Below are 14,631 nucleotides of genomic sequence, written 5' to 3' on the forward strand. Positions count from 1 at the left end.
TCTCCCACGTGGGTGCAAGGCCCAAGCACTTGGGCCATCCTCCACTGCCTTCCCAGGCCACAGCAGAGAGCTGGACTGGAAGAGGAGCAACTGGGTCAGAATCCAGCGCCCCAACCGGGACTAGAACCCAGGGTGCCGGCGCCGCAGGTGAGCCACGGCACCGGCCCAAGAAGATGGATTATGAAAACAACTAGAATTGGCTCGAACAGGAAACATCAAAACTTACAACAAAGTGGGGAACAGACAAGATGACATGAAGATATGGTGCAAAGTAGAGCCACTATGGAGGGTGCATCTGTTTCTTTACCAGTACCAGGCTGTTTTGATTATAACTGTCCTGTAGTATGTTTTTAAATCTGGTATTGTCATGCCTCCAGCTTTGTTTTTGTTGTACAAGATTGCTTTAGCTATTTGAGATCTCCTGTGCCTCCATATGAATTTCAGTATCACTTTTTTCCAGATCTGAGAAGAATGTCTTTGGTATCTTAGTTGGTATCACATTGAATCTGTAAATTGCTTTTGGGAGAATGGACATTTTGATGATATTGATTCTTCCAATCCATGAGCATGGAATATTTTTCTACTTTTTGGTATCCTCTTCTATTTCTCTTTTAAGGTTTTTAAATTCTCATCGTAGAGATCTTTGACATCCTTGGTTAAGTTTATTCCAAGGTATTTTTTGTAGCTATTGCATGGGATTGATCGTAGAAGTTCTTTCTCAGTCATGGCATTACCTGTGTATACAAAGGCTGTTGATTTTTGAGCATTGATTTTGAATTCTGCTACTTTGCTCAACTCTTCTATGAGTTCCAATCGTCTCTTAGTGTAGTTCTTTGGATCCCCTAAATAAATAATCATATCAAAGAGGGATAGTTTTAATTCTTCCTTCCCATTTTGTAACCCTTTCATTTCTTTATCTTGCGTAATGGCTCTGGCTAAAACTTCCAGTACTATATTAAATAGCAATGGTGAGAGTGGGCATCCCTGTCTGGTGCCAGATCTCAGTGGAAATGTTTCCAACTTTTCCCCATTCAATAGGATGCTGGCCGTGGGTTTTTCATAGATTGATTTGATTGTGTTGAGGAATGTTCCTTCTGTACCCAATTTGCTTAGAGTTTGCATCATGAAAGGGTGTTGTATGTTATCAAATGCAGTTATGGAAATGATTAGCTATGACTTATGGAACATTTGACATGAGCTAAGTGCTGTGCTTAGTGTTTCGTTTTCTTATTTCAGTTACTGTGCACAATGACCTTCTTAGACAGTACTGATTATTGCCTGTTTCTCACTGTACAGAATGGACACTGAGAGAGAACAAGTTGCTCAGAATCACTTGCATGTTCCTTGCAGCATCTGGCCCTGCATTGTCTGGGAGCTCTATTCTGCGGCCTCTCCTATACAGTGTATGCTGCGTAATACTGATAATGGCATGCGTGTTCTATGGTCATTTCTAGTGACATCTTTCATTGAAATGCAGACAATTTTCCTTGTTCTTTTCATTAGGAAACAGAAAGCCTCCTCATGAGTAGCACGTTTGCAAAAGCTTCTCCATTTGCATCAAGCTAGATCTCTTAAACAGAATCATTGAAAAGAGAACTTTTTGGGCTAATTAATCTCAAAGGTATTTATTCCTATGTTATACTTGTCATGCTCATTATGAACGACTTTTTTGTCCTCTAAGTTTTGATCCCCATGTGTGAGCTGTGTCTATGGACAAACTGGATTAGTAAGACTTGAGATTAGTTTAGGAATTGCAAGAAAATTTGTTGGAGTGTGTATGCCTTGGATTCTCTCTGGGATAGTAGTCTGAGGAGAAACCAGTCCTAAATGTATCACATACATGTAACATTCAACCTCCTTTTCACACACAAGTACGTGGAAAATCATTCAGATCTACTTATCCAATATTTCAAAAATGAAGCCAATTCTTGCTAAATCATTATATGAAGAAGAAAATTAAAGTTTTCTATAACATTACCTCTTTGTGGAAATTAGTGATACTACTACTTAGCAATCATCAAAATGTCCATACAACCCAAAACTATTTACAAATTCCATGCAATCCCAATCAAAATGCCAATGACATTCTTCTCAGATCTAGAAAAAATTATGCTAAAATTCATATGGAAAACACAAGAAGAGACTCCCAAATAGCTAAAGCAATCTTAAACAGCAAAAACAAAGCCAGGGGGCCGGCACTGTGCCACAGTGGGAAGACCTACAGGAAATTCCTGGCTCCTGGCTTTGGATGGGCGCAGCTCTCGCCATTGTGACCAATTGGGGAATGAACCAGAGGATGGAAGACATCTCTCTCTCTCTCTCTCTCTCTCTCTGCCTCTCCTTCTCTCTCTGTGTAACTCTGACTTTCAAATAAATAAATAAATCTTTAAAAAAAAGAGAGCCATTCAAACAGGAGTGAGGTGGAATCTCATTGTGGTTTGATTTGCATTTTCCTGAGCCACCCCACTTTTAAAAAAGATTCATATATTTATTTGAAAGTGTTAACAGAGAAAGGGAGAGACAGAGAAAGAGAGATCATCCATCTGCTAGCTCACTCCCCAGTTGACCATACTAGCCAAGATCAGGCCAGGCCAAAGCCAGGAGCCAAGAGCTTCATCTTATCTCCCATGTTGGTAGCAGGGGCTCAAACATTTGGTCCATCTTCTGCTGCTTTTCCTACACCATTAGCAGGAAGCTGGATCAGAAGTGGCACAGCAGGAAATGAACCTGAAACTGTGTCCATGTGGGATGCTGGTGTTACAATGGTGGCTTTACCCACTACACCACAATGCCACTCCCCACCCCCTGCCAAGTTCCCTCTTTAAAAAAATAAGTAAGCAATCATTAGTGATAACATCCTACCAGAAATACCAGATCTCTATAAATATTATATAACTTCTGGAATATCTACATCAATAACTCATTTATCCATATGTAAATTAAAACAGAGCTTTTTTCTTAGACAGGCAGAGTGGACAGTGAGAGAGAGAGAGACAGAGAGAAAGGTCTTCCTTTGCCATTGGTTCACCCTCCAATGGCTGCCGCAGTCGACGCACTGTGGCCGGCGCACTCACTGATCTGAAGGCAGGAGCCAGGTGCTTCTCCTGGTCTCCCATGGGGTGCAGGGCCCAAGCACTTGGGCCATCCTCCACTGCACTCCCTGGCCACAGCATATTCAACAAAGGACCTAAAACCAACCCCTGGAACAAGGACAGCCTCTTCAACAAAGGGTGCTGGGAAAACTGGAAGTCCACATGTCACAGTATGAAGCAAGACCCCTACCTTACACCTTATACAAAAATCCACTCAACATGGATCAAAGAACTAGAGATGCACCATGACACCATGAAACTAATTGAGAGCATAGGGGAAACCCTTCAAGATATTGGAACAGGCAAAGAATTCCTGGAGAAGACCCCAGAGGCACGAGTAATCAAAGATAAAATAAACAAATGGGATTACCTCAAATTGAAGAGTTTCTTTACAGCAAAGGAAACAGTCAGGAAAGTGAAGAGGCAACCAACAGAATGGGAGATGTTATTCGCAAACTACACAACAGATAAAGGATTAACAACTAGAATCTACACAATGATCAAAAAACACCACAGAATCAAAACAAACAACCCAATAAAAAAATGGGCCAAGGACCTTAACAGACATTTTTCAAAAGAGGAAATCCAAATGGCCAACAGACACATGAAAAAATGCTCAGGATCCCTAGCCATCAGGGAAATGCAGATCAAAACCACAATGAGGTTTCACCTCACTCCGCTTAGATTGGCTTACATACAGAGATCAACTAACAACAGATGCTGGTGAGGATGTGGGGAAAAGGGACACGAATCCACTGTTGGTGGGAATGCAAACTGGAAAAGCCACTATGGAAGACAGTCTGGAGAGTCCTCAGAAACCTGAATATAGCACTACCACAGGACCCAGCCATCCCACTCCTTGGAATATACCCAAATGGAATTAAAGGGGAGAAAAAAAGAGCCATTTGCACCTCAATATTTGTTTCAGCTCAATTCACAATAGCTAATACATGGAAGCAACCTAAATGTCCATCAACAGATGACTGGATAAAGAAACTATGGGATATGTACTCTGTGGAACACTATACAGCAGTGAAAAAAAAGAAATCCGGGCATTTACAACAAAATGGAGGAAGCTGGAAAACATCATGCTGAGTGAAATAAGCCAGTCCAAAAGGGACAAATATCACATGTTCTCCCTGATCGATGGCAACTAAATGAGCATCTAAAATTATACCCATTGAAGTGAAATGGACACTATGAGAGACAATGACATGATCCGCCCTTGTCTAGACTGTTGAGGAACAACTTACTACTTTATTTCTTTTAGTATTTTTGTTGTTGCTGCTGCTGCTGCTGCTCTGTTTGTTCTACATAAGACCACTGGTTGAACTCTGTAATCAATGCACAATCATTCTTAGGCGTTTAAAAATTAACAGAAAAGTGATCTCTGTTAAACATGGGAGTGGGAAGATGTATAGGTCAGCACATGCTCACTCGGACTTGCCTCCAATGGTGGAACTAGAAATGTGCCAGGGGATTTCAACTCAATCTTACCAAGGAGGCAGGTACCAATGCCAGCGCACTTGGTAAAGTGATAAGTATAAATACACAACCGATCAAAAAGATAGGGTATGTGTCGATGAGATTTCACAAATAAGATCAGTGTAAGCAAATGATGAAGGATAGAATTAAAAGGGAGAGAATGATCCTGCGGGGGAAACAGGACACACAGCAGACTCATAGAATGGCAGCACTTCTGCCTCAGAATCAACCCTTGGGACATTCAGATCTGGCTAAAAGGTCCATGAGAGTCTCACAGGCATAGAAAGCCATGACACGGTGGCAAAAAACAATCTAAATGAAAGATCCTGGTGAACAAGACCCCAGCAGAAGGAGCAGGCCATCAAGGAGAGAGGCGCCTTTCTCTGTGATATGGGCTTGATTAAACAAGTTCAGAGTCGGTGAACTCAAGGGGCTTCCATAGCCTAGACAGCTCATAGCAAGAGTCTAGGGTGATTGCTGACGTCATAAATAAGAGTGCCATTTGTTAAATCAACAACAGGAGTCACTGGGTACATGCTCCACATGTAGGATCTCTGTCCTTAATGTTTTTTTACTATGACACTTAAAAACAACGCTACTGGCCAGCGCCGCGGCTCAATAGGCTAATCCTCCACCTTGCGGCGCCAGCACACCGGGTTCTAGTCCCAGTCGGGGCGCCGGATTCTGTCCTGGTTGCCCCTCTTCCAGGCCAGCTCTCTGCTGTGGCCAGGGAGTGCAGTGGAGGATGGCCCAAGTGCTTGGGCCCTGCACCCCATGGGAGACCAGGATGAGTACCTGGCTCCTGCCATCAGATCATCGCGGTGCGCCGGCCACGGCGGCCATTGGAGGGTGAACCAACGGCAAAGGAAGACCTTTCTCTCTGTCTCTCTCACTGTCCACTCTGCCTGTCAAAAAAAAAAAAAAACTACTAGTCGAACAATACCCTATACCTTGTGTGGTTGTGTGAGTGCAGCCTGTTGAAATCCTTGCTTAGTATATACTAAGTTGATCTTCAGTATATGAAGGTAATTGAAAATGAAACTCAATGAAGGGCGGGGTGGGAGAGGGAGAGATGATGGCCACGGGAGGGAGGGAAGATGGGGGGGGAGCCACAACAATACAAAAGTTGCACTTTGTAAATTCACATTTATTAAATAAAAAAATAACTATATAACAAACAAAAAAAGAAAAAAAAGAACTTTTTACCCTCTTAGTATTTTTTTATGTTCTACTTAAAACTATTGGTTGAACTCTGTAATTAATACTCAGTTACTCTTAGGTGTTTAATTAATGCTATAACCAGTATTCAAATAGTATTTTACACTTTGTGTTTCTGTGTGGGTGCAAACTGTGGAAATCTTTACTTAATATATGCTAAATTGATCTTCCATATATAAAGACAATTGAAAATTAATTTTGATGTGAATGGAAGGGGAGAGGGAGTGGGAGAGGGGAGCGTTGTGGGTGGGAGGGAAGTTATGGGGGGGGAAGCTATTGTAATCCATAAGCTGTACTTTGGAAATTTATGTTCATTAAATAAAATTTTAAAAATACTAAATACCATTCTATGATACTCTTAGAATCTTAACACCCACCAAATGCTTCCAGAACATTCAACCTAAGCTAGGTCCAAATGGCACGAAGTCCAGACAGTGGAGAAAGAGAGTTCCCAGGGTGCATCCAGTTTGACTTCCCCAGAGAGTCAGTACACTTCTCAAAGTACGTGTCCCTGCACTAACAAGCATTTACAGGTATCCAATGCCAAGGCAGGGAGAGAAGATAGATTTTCCCAAAAAAAGGTTTTTCAGCATCTGCCTGGGCCATCCCTGAAATCCTGCCATGGGTCTGCTAACCTCCAGCAGCCTGTGCACTGAGTCTTCTCCTTCCCAGTGGAGGTGGCTGAGGTCGCTTAACAGATGCACTTAATATGCTTTTCTATCCTTTGCAATTTAACTAGAGATCCTTTTAAAGGGAAAAACAGGAGCTGGGGAAGATGGTTAAGCAGATTTCTGGGGGTCTGATGGAGACTTCTTTGATATGAAATTTGACTGAGACCTGTGTTCCATCATAAATTTTCTTAACTGGAATCTGTTGTTTGTGCATCTCTTTGTGGCTTAGCTTTGTTAATTAGACACCCCCACAATTGCAAATGCATGGATAGTCTCAAGGTTAGATTGTAAATGGGGAAGGGGAAGTAACATGTAGTTAAACCGCGACTTGAACCCAGGCACTACAATATGGGATGTGGGCATCCCAAGCAGCATTAAAATATATATATATACATATATATGTGTACATGTATATATATATATGTATATGTGTATATGGTATATATATATTCAATTTGAGAGGCAGAGCAACACAGAGAGAGCGAGAGACATAGAAATGGATTTTCATCCACTGGTTCACTCCTCAAATGGCTGCAATGGCTGATACTTGTTCAGAATGAAGTCTGGAGCCTGGAACCCCATCTGGATCTCCCAAGTGGGTGGTAGAGGCCCAGTACTTGGGCTATCCTTTGCTCCTTTCCCAGTGGCATTAGCAGAGAGCTGGATTGGTAGCAGAGCAACTGACACCCAGACTGGCTCCTGGATTTATTGATGCAGGTGTCCCAGGCAGTGGTTTGAGTTGCTGTGCCACAACACCAACACCACTCTTCACCACAGCCCAAGCAGCATCTTAACTGCTGTGCCAAATGCTCATCCCTATCTAGCATTTGATGAAATGCTAGACATCATCCAGATGGTTCAATGAGTTTTGTTTTCTTCCTTTGATGAGTCTTATAATTTGTACTGATAGACTTTCAATTTTTCTGTAGATTTACTTTATTATTTCAAAACTTATTTTTAAACTTTGTTAGGGCATTAGTGTGGACTTTATTTTAGGGTAATTTCTTCCTGCTGCAAAGGCAGGTGACTCTTCTAGCACAGGGTGTTCAATGAGGTCTCTCTACATTGGTTTTGGATTCCAAGTGTTTAATCACTTTTGGAAATCCACTTAGTCAACACAGGATGAACTGTGTGTGGCACATGGTGCTGGCAAGTCTTCTTACTTGAGGACTATTCTTTATCTTGAGAACATGTCTGTAATAGGTTGGGTCTGTTTGCATTTATAAAAGGGTGAGATTTCTTCCTCTCTTTGCAGTCCTTTAGAAGGTTGCTTGTGATGTGTATCACATTCATGTTTAATCCTCATTTGATAACAAAATTGTTTTCTTTCTCTACTAGTTTTGTGAAGATTTTCTTGGTTGTGCTTTTGTTTTAAATTATATTTCCCCAACAGTGGGTAATAGAAGGCGTGTAAGTCAAGGTTCTCAGGGAAACAGAACCAATAGAAGATGCAGACACATACACACACACATGAAAGCACTTAAAAAGGTACACAGAAAATGGAATTAAAATCTATTTATTTTGGGAGATATGGTGGCACAGCAGTTTAAGGCATTTGGAGATGCATCCGCATTAGCAGATGGAAAACCTCTCTCACTGTGTGTGTTTCTGTAATTCTGCCTTTCAAACAAATAAATAAATAACAAGATACGAATCTTCAAGAAGTCCATGCAAAGTGAATATTGTGAAAATCCCACAGGAATATTTACATTTGTCATGGGAATTGGCTAGCATGAGTATAGGGGCTCAGAAATCCCAGGATCAAACTGGAGAACCAGGAAAGCTGGGGCTGTACTTCATCCATATCTAAAAGCCCAAGAGCCGGGTAAACAATACTGCAAGGCCCAGTCTGAATGCCAAGATGGAAGCAACCTGAAAACTAACTCCCAAGTGCAGGAGAAGAGGGGGTGTCCAGTTCAAACAGCAACAAATTCATCTTCCTCTGCCTCCTTGTTCCATTAGGGCCCTTAACAGATTCGATGGTACTCGCCTTCATTGGTGAGACTGAACTTCTTTATTCATTGATATTACAGCATTTTTCTTTTAAAATCACAATGTATTCCAATTTCCCGCGCCCTTATATAAAAGTATAGTCATATTTTAACCTCATCTGTATTTGTAATTCATTATTATTTTTCTAAAACGTGGGCTCCTCCGTCGTATATGCTTTAGCCACCACAGATATGGACCACTGCCAAGCAAGAATGATGAAACCATAGGCTACCAGGGAAGTGACTCATGTTGGATTTTCTGAGTGGGAAATCATCATTTAGAAAAATCTTGGTTCTTCCTTGCTCTTCAAACATAAATGTCATCTTTTGCTTTAGAACTCAGGAGCCTCAGACTGCTTATTTCAGTAAAAGGTGAAAACTCTCAGTTTAATCAGGAAAGAAAAAAATCATCTTATGAAGTTGCTAAGATCTACGTTATGTTGTTAATATCACTGTGCCTAATTTATAAATTAAACTATTGCAGGTATGTATGCATGAGAAAAAAATAGTACATATGAAGGTACTTCAAAGAGATTGTAGAAATGGAATTAAAAAATAAGCTTACTATGATGCAAAAATTTGAAATCCATGCACAGATTGTTGATAATAGGCATTTTTCATGAACTTTTTGAAGATCATTAGTATACATTGTTGCTATCTGCAGCTTCAGGGATCCACTTGAGGTGAGGGGCTTGGAAAGTACCCCCCACAAATGGGGTGGCTAATGTGTGTCCCTCATTCTTCTCAGTGGAATGGCTTCCTATAGGGCTCAACGCACAGAATGCAAAGTCATTGTCTGCTGAAATCTAATGCACTCACATATTTAGTGGTATCATACTTTCCAATGAATTTGAACCCAAGGGGAATCACTAACTAAAAAAATTAAAATCAGTTGTCTCTGGGGGAGAGGAGTAGTGCTTTATGCCCTCATCAATTTTCTAATTATTTACAAGATAAGCTTAAGTTAATTTTATACTTTGAAAAAAAGTTGAAAGAAATATTTTTCTTAAAAAGTAAGCCTTTTTCTGAAACTTGGCAAAAATATTAAAAGAGAGGAATCTCAAATTGCCAGAAGGGGAAGAGTGGCTGGCTTGGGGAAAGTGCAGATGAGTGCAGATTAGTGGTAGAGAACGTTTCCAGGGGACGTGCTTCCTGGCAGGAGAGGAGTCACATCTTGAGAACTTGGCAGGAAGAAGTTTCAATGCTACAGGCTCCTGGGAAAAGCCCTCCAACAGCTGCAGGCAGGCCTGCCTCAGCCAAGCCGATCCCAATTCACCCTGCAGCTGCGGCCTCTGGGTAAGCCTGGATCTTACAGTAGTTCCAGGCCTTCTCGTAAGAGACTATGTGAGATGTTAGGGGGTAGACTTCTCCAAGGAAATGGGGTTGAACAAATAGCTTTGGAAGAGTGTATTTTATTTGGAACGCAAACATCGTACACGGTGGACACCTGATGAGCAGAGCAGGTAGGGGCACTAGTGCTTTTGTGAGGAAGCTGATGGCCCCAAGAAAGTTGTAGAAGGTGAAATGTGAGACTATGGGCAGAACAAATTTCAATGACCACTGAGTTTTACCAAGGGTCCCGTATATTCACCTTTAGTTGTGTGTATGTGGACAGAGGTATTTTAGCGATAGTAAAGTCACACAGAAATATGTTGGAGGAGGAAAAGAATTGAGGGGCTGAGGAAAGGGCCTTGATGGTGGAGTGCCATCAGAAAGGTTAATTGGCGTTAGGTAGCAATTGCCTTTATATCCTCTATCCTTCTCCTCCCCTCATGAAAAACATTTCTATCATTCTGACTAGAAACACCTCACAATCATTTCCTTTACAACCATAAAACAAGTCATCAATGACTGAATGACTATGAAAGAAAGAGGAGCAACTGGGAGAGGGATGCTGGGCCTGCAGGCTGTCACTCCATTTATTTGGAACACTCCCATTAATTCTCCATTCACTACAGGGAAACTGAAATTCTCTTTAAAATTTTTTTCTTTACTATATTTGTGTGAATTTCATGCTTAATTTTAAAAAAATTTAAGACATTTATTTATTTGAAAGGAAGAGTTACAGAGAGGCAGAGGGGGAGAGAGAGAAAGAGAGAAAGAGAGAAAGAGAGAGAGAGAGTCTTCCATCCACTGGTTCACTCCCCCAATGGCCGCAATGGCTGGAGCTGAGCCAATCCAAGGCCAGGAACCAGGGGATTCTTCTGGGTCTCCCATGTGGGCGCAGGGGCCCAAGGACTTGGGCCATCTTCTACTACTTTCCCAGACCATAGCAGAGAGCTGGATCAGAAGTGGAGCAGCTGGGACTCAAACCAGCACCCATATGGGATGCTGGCGCTTCAGGCCAGGGTGTTAACCCACTGTGCCACAGCACTGGCCCCTCAAGTTTTTCATATATACAGTTTTAAGAGCATAATGATACTTCCCACTGTAGCTCTTCTCCCTCCCTTAAAATGTTTTTACCTGCTAAGCCACAGTGCTGGCCCCGTAATTTCATTCTTTAAATTTTTACTTTTAGAATATATATGTATATATGTATGTGTATATATATGTACATATATATATATAAAGGGAAAAAATTTCAAATTTTTTTAAAGATTTATTTATTTATTTATTTGAAAGAGTTACACAGGAGAGGCAGAGAGAGAGAGAGAGAGCGAGAGAGAGAGAGGTCTTCCATCCGATGGTTCACTCCCCAGATGGCTGCAGTGGCCAGAGCTGAGCCAATCTGAAGCCAGGAGCAAGGAGCCAGGAGCATCTTCCCAATCTCCCATGTGGGTGCAGGGGCCCAAGGACTTGGCCCACCCTCTGCTGCTTTCCCAGGCCATAACAGAGAGCTGGATTGAAAGTGGAGCAGCCGGGACTCGAACCAGCACCCATATGGGATGCTGGCGCTTCAGGCCAGGGCATTAACCCACTGTGCCACAGTGCCGGCCCCTCAAGTTTTTCATATATACAGTTTTAAGAGCATAATTATACTTCCCACTGTAGCTCTTCTCCCTCCCTTACAATGTTTTTAATCCTCTGGATTAAAATGGAATAAAAATACCATAGTTAACGATAAAATTATTTGACCAAAATTCCATTACTAAAAGTAAATTGAAAGCTCTTATAATGAATGTTTGCCAATATTAGAATTCATATGGAATTGGAGTAATTATTACACACATTCGCCTAATACTCTAGGAGTTACAGAGGCTCTACAATTTTTTAATTTTTCAAAGAAAACATTAAGTAGAGTATTTTCTATTGAAATACTCATTAAATAGTCATTAAGAAGGATATTTTCTATTGACCTATCTTCATGGTCACTCTCTCTTTTTTTTTTAAATTTTTTGACAGGCAGAGTGGACACTGAGAGAGAGAGAGAGAAAGGTCTTCCTTTGCCGTTGGTTCACCATCCAGTGGCTGCCTGCCACGGCTGGCACACTGCGGCCAGCGCATCGCGCTGATCCGATGCCAGGAGCCAGGTGCTTATCCTGGTCTCCCATGCAGGTGCAAGCCCAAAGGACTTGGGCCATCCTCCACTGCACTCCCGGGCCATAGCAGAGAGCTGGCCTGGAAGAGGGGCAACCAAGACAGAATCCGGTGTCCCGACCGGGACTAGAACCTGGTGTGCCGGTGCCACAGGTGGAGGATTAGCCTATTGAGCCATGGTGCTGTACCATGGTCACTCTCTTCTGCCATTCCCTTCTACTAAGTCCATCTGGCATGAGCTTTTTTGTCCCAGACATTTCACTTTTCAGTTCTACCATTTCCATTTTGTTCTGCCTAATATTTTTACTTCTCTGCAGAAATTTCCCTATCTGCTCACCCATAATGGTCATTTTTACTTAAAATTTCAGACTTACTAATCTTTGTAGTTTCCCTCTTAAAATTGTTGCTAACTTCCGTTTTTGGGTCATTTAAGTTTCTTTTGACTGCTTTTTCAGTTGACTATGGGTCACATTTTTCACATATTTAGTATTTTGATTGTGCTGTTGTCACATATACTAAATACTAGAAAATTAGTTATGGGGACTGTGGACTCCATATACTTTCTCTGAAGAGAGTTATTTTGTTCCATTAGGAAGATATATTGTTGACCAGTCACCTTGAGCCAGTGGAAGTATATTTTCATAGTTTTGGTTTATTTTGTTTGTTTGTTTTTATTGTTCTTATAGAAACTCCTTAGCCTTGAGACAAAGTATTTACTCTTGTTTTATGGCCCTTCCATAGAAAATCCAAGCTGATAATCAACCCGTCTAACTTGATGGAATTCAAGCTCTAAATTTTCTTATCTTTGTCACAAGTGGTAGCTGTAGCTGAATTCTCTGTTTCTCACCTTTGCAGATGTTGCTTTTTTATTTTTTAACTTTTATTTAATGAATATAAATTTCCAAAGTACAGCTTATGGATTACAATGGCTCCCCCCTCCCCGTAGCTTCCCTCCCACCTGCAACCCTCCCCTCTCCCGCTCCCTCTCCCCTTCCATACACATAAAGATTCATTTTCAATTATCTTTATATACAGAAGATCAATTTAGCATATATTAAGTAAAGCTTTCAACAGTTTGCACCCACACAGAAACACAAAGTGTAAAATACTGTTTAAGTACTAGTTACAGCATTAGGGAGAGAACGATCCAACATGGGAAGTGGGATACACAGCAGACTCAGAATGGCAGATGTCCTAAACAGCACTCTGGCCTCAGAATCAGCCCTAAAGGCATTCGGATCTGGCTGAAAAGCCCATGAGAATATTTCAAGCATGGAAAGCCAAGACACTCTGGCAAAAAAAAAAAATGACCTAAATGAAAGATTTCTGTGAGTGAGATCCCAGTGGAAAGAACAGGTCATTAAAGAAGAAGGTACCTTTCTGTGACAGGAGAAGACAACTTCCACTTTGACTATGACCTTGTCTAAATATGATCAGAGTCGGTGAACTCAAAAGGCCTCCATAGCCTTGGCAACTCATGACAAGAGCCTAGGGTGATTACTGACGCCATAAACAAGAGTGTCAATTTGTTAAGTCAACAACAGGATACACTGTGCACTTACTCCTCATGTAGGATCTCTGTCCTTAATGTGCTGTACATTGTGATTTAATGCTATAACTAGTATCATATGTTCTCCCTGATTGGTGACAACTAACCGAGCACCAAAAAGGAAACCTGTTGAAGTGAAATGGACACTATGTGAAACGGTTACTTGATCAGCCCTTGCCCTGACTGTTGATGAACAACTTAATACTTTATCACTTTTAGTGTTTTTTTTTGTTCTACTTAATACTATTGGTTGAACTCTGTAATTAATACACAATTATTCTTAAGTGTTGAAACTTAATTCAAAAGTGATCCCCGTTAAATATAAGAGTGGGAATAAGAGAGGGAGGAGATGTACAGTTTGGGACATGCTCAATAGGACTTGCCCCAAATGGTAGAGTTAGAAACGTGCCAGGGGATTCCAATTCAATACCATCAAGGTTGCATGTACCAATGCCATCTCACTAGTCCAAGTGATCAATTTCTGTTCACAATTGATCATAATGAAAGGACTAAGAGTCAAAGAGATCACATAAACAAGACTAGTGTCTCCATCGAGATTCTTGCAGTATGCCCTACACGTGTGCATTTTAGGAGTCAGATGATAATTTCAGGGAAATTTATATGCAGAACTTGGCGCATCACCATCTGTTGCTCTTACATTTTTTAATGAACTGTTCTTAAATCTGCCAATTTTCTATTTTTTTATTTTTTTTTATTTTTTTTTTTTGACAGGCAGAGTGGATAGTGAGAGAGAGAGAGACAGAGAGAAAGGTCTTCCTTTGCCGTTGGTTCACCCTCCAATGGCCGCCACGGCCGGCGCACTGCACTGATCCGAAGGCAGGAGCCAGGTGCTTTTCCTGGTCTCCCATGGGGTGCAGGGCCCAAGCACTTGGGCCATTCTCCACTGCACTCCCTGGCCACAGTAGAGAGCTGGCCTGGAAGAGGGGCAACCAGGACAGAATCCAGTGCCGCAACCGGGACTAGAACCCGGTGTGCCGGCGCCGCAAGGTGGAGGAATAGCCTACTGAGCCGCGGTGCTGGCTTTTTTTTTTTTTTTTTTTGGACAGGCAAAGTGGACAGTGAGAGAGAGAGACAGAGAGAAAGGTCTTCCTTTGCCGTTGGTTCACCCTCCAATGGCTGCCGTGGCC

The sequence above is a fragment of the Oryctolagus cuniculus genome, chromosome 17 (assembly GCF_051225735.1).
Source record: "Oryctolagus cuniculus isolate XC-2025 breed Fujian yellow rabbit chromosome 17, ASM5122573v1, whole genome shotgun sequence".
Lineage (NCBI taxonomy): Eukaryota > Metazoa > Chordata > Mammalia > Lagomorpha > Leporidae > Oryctolagus > Oryctolagus cuniculus.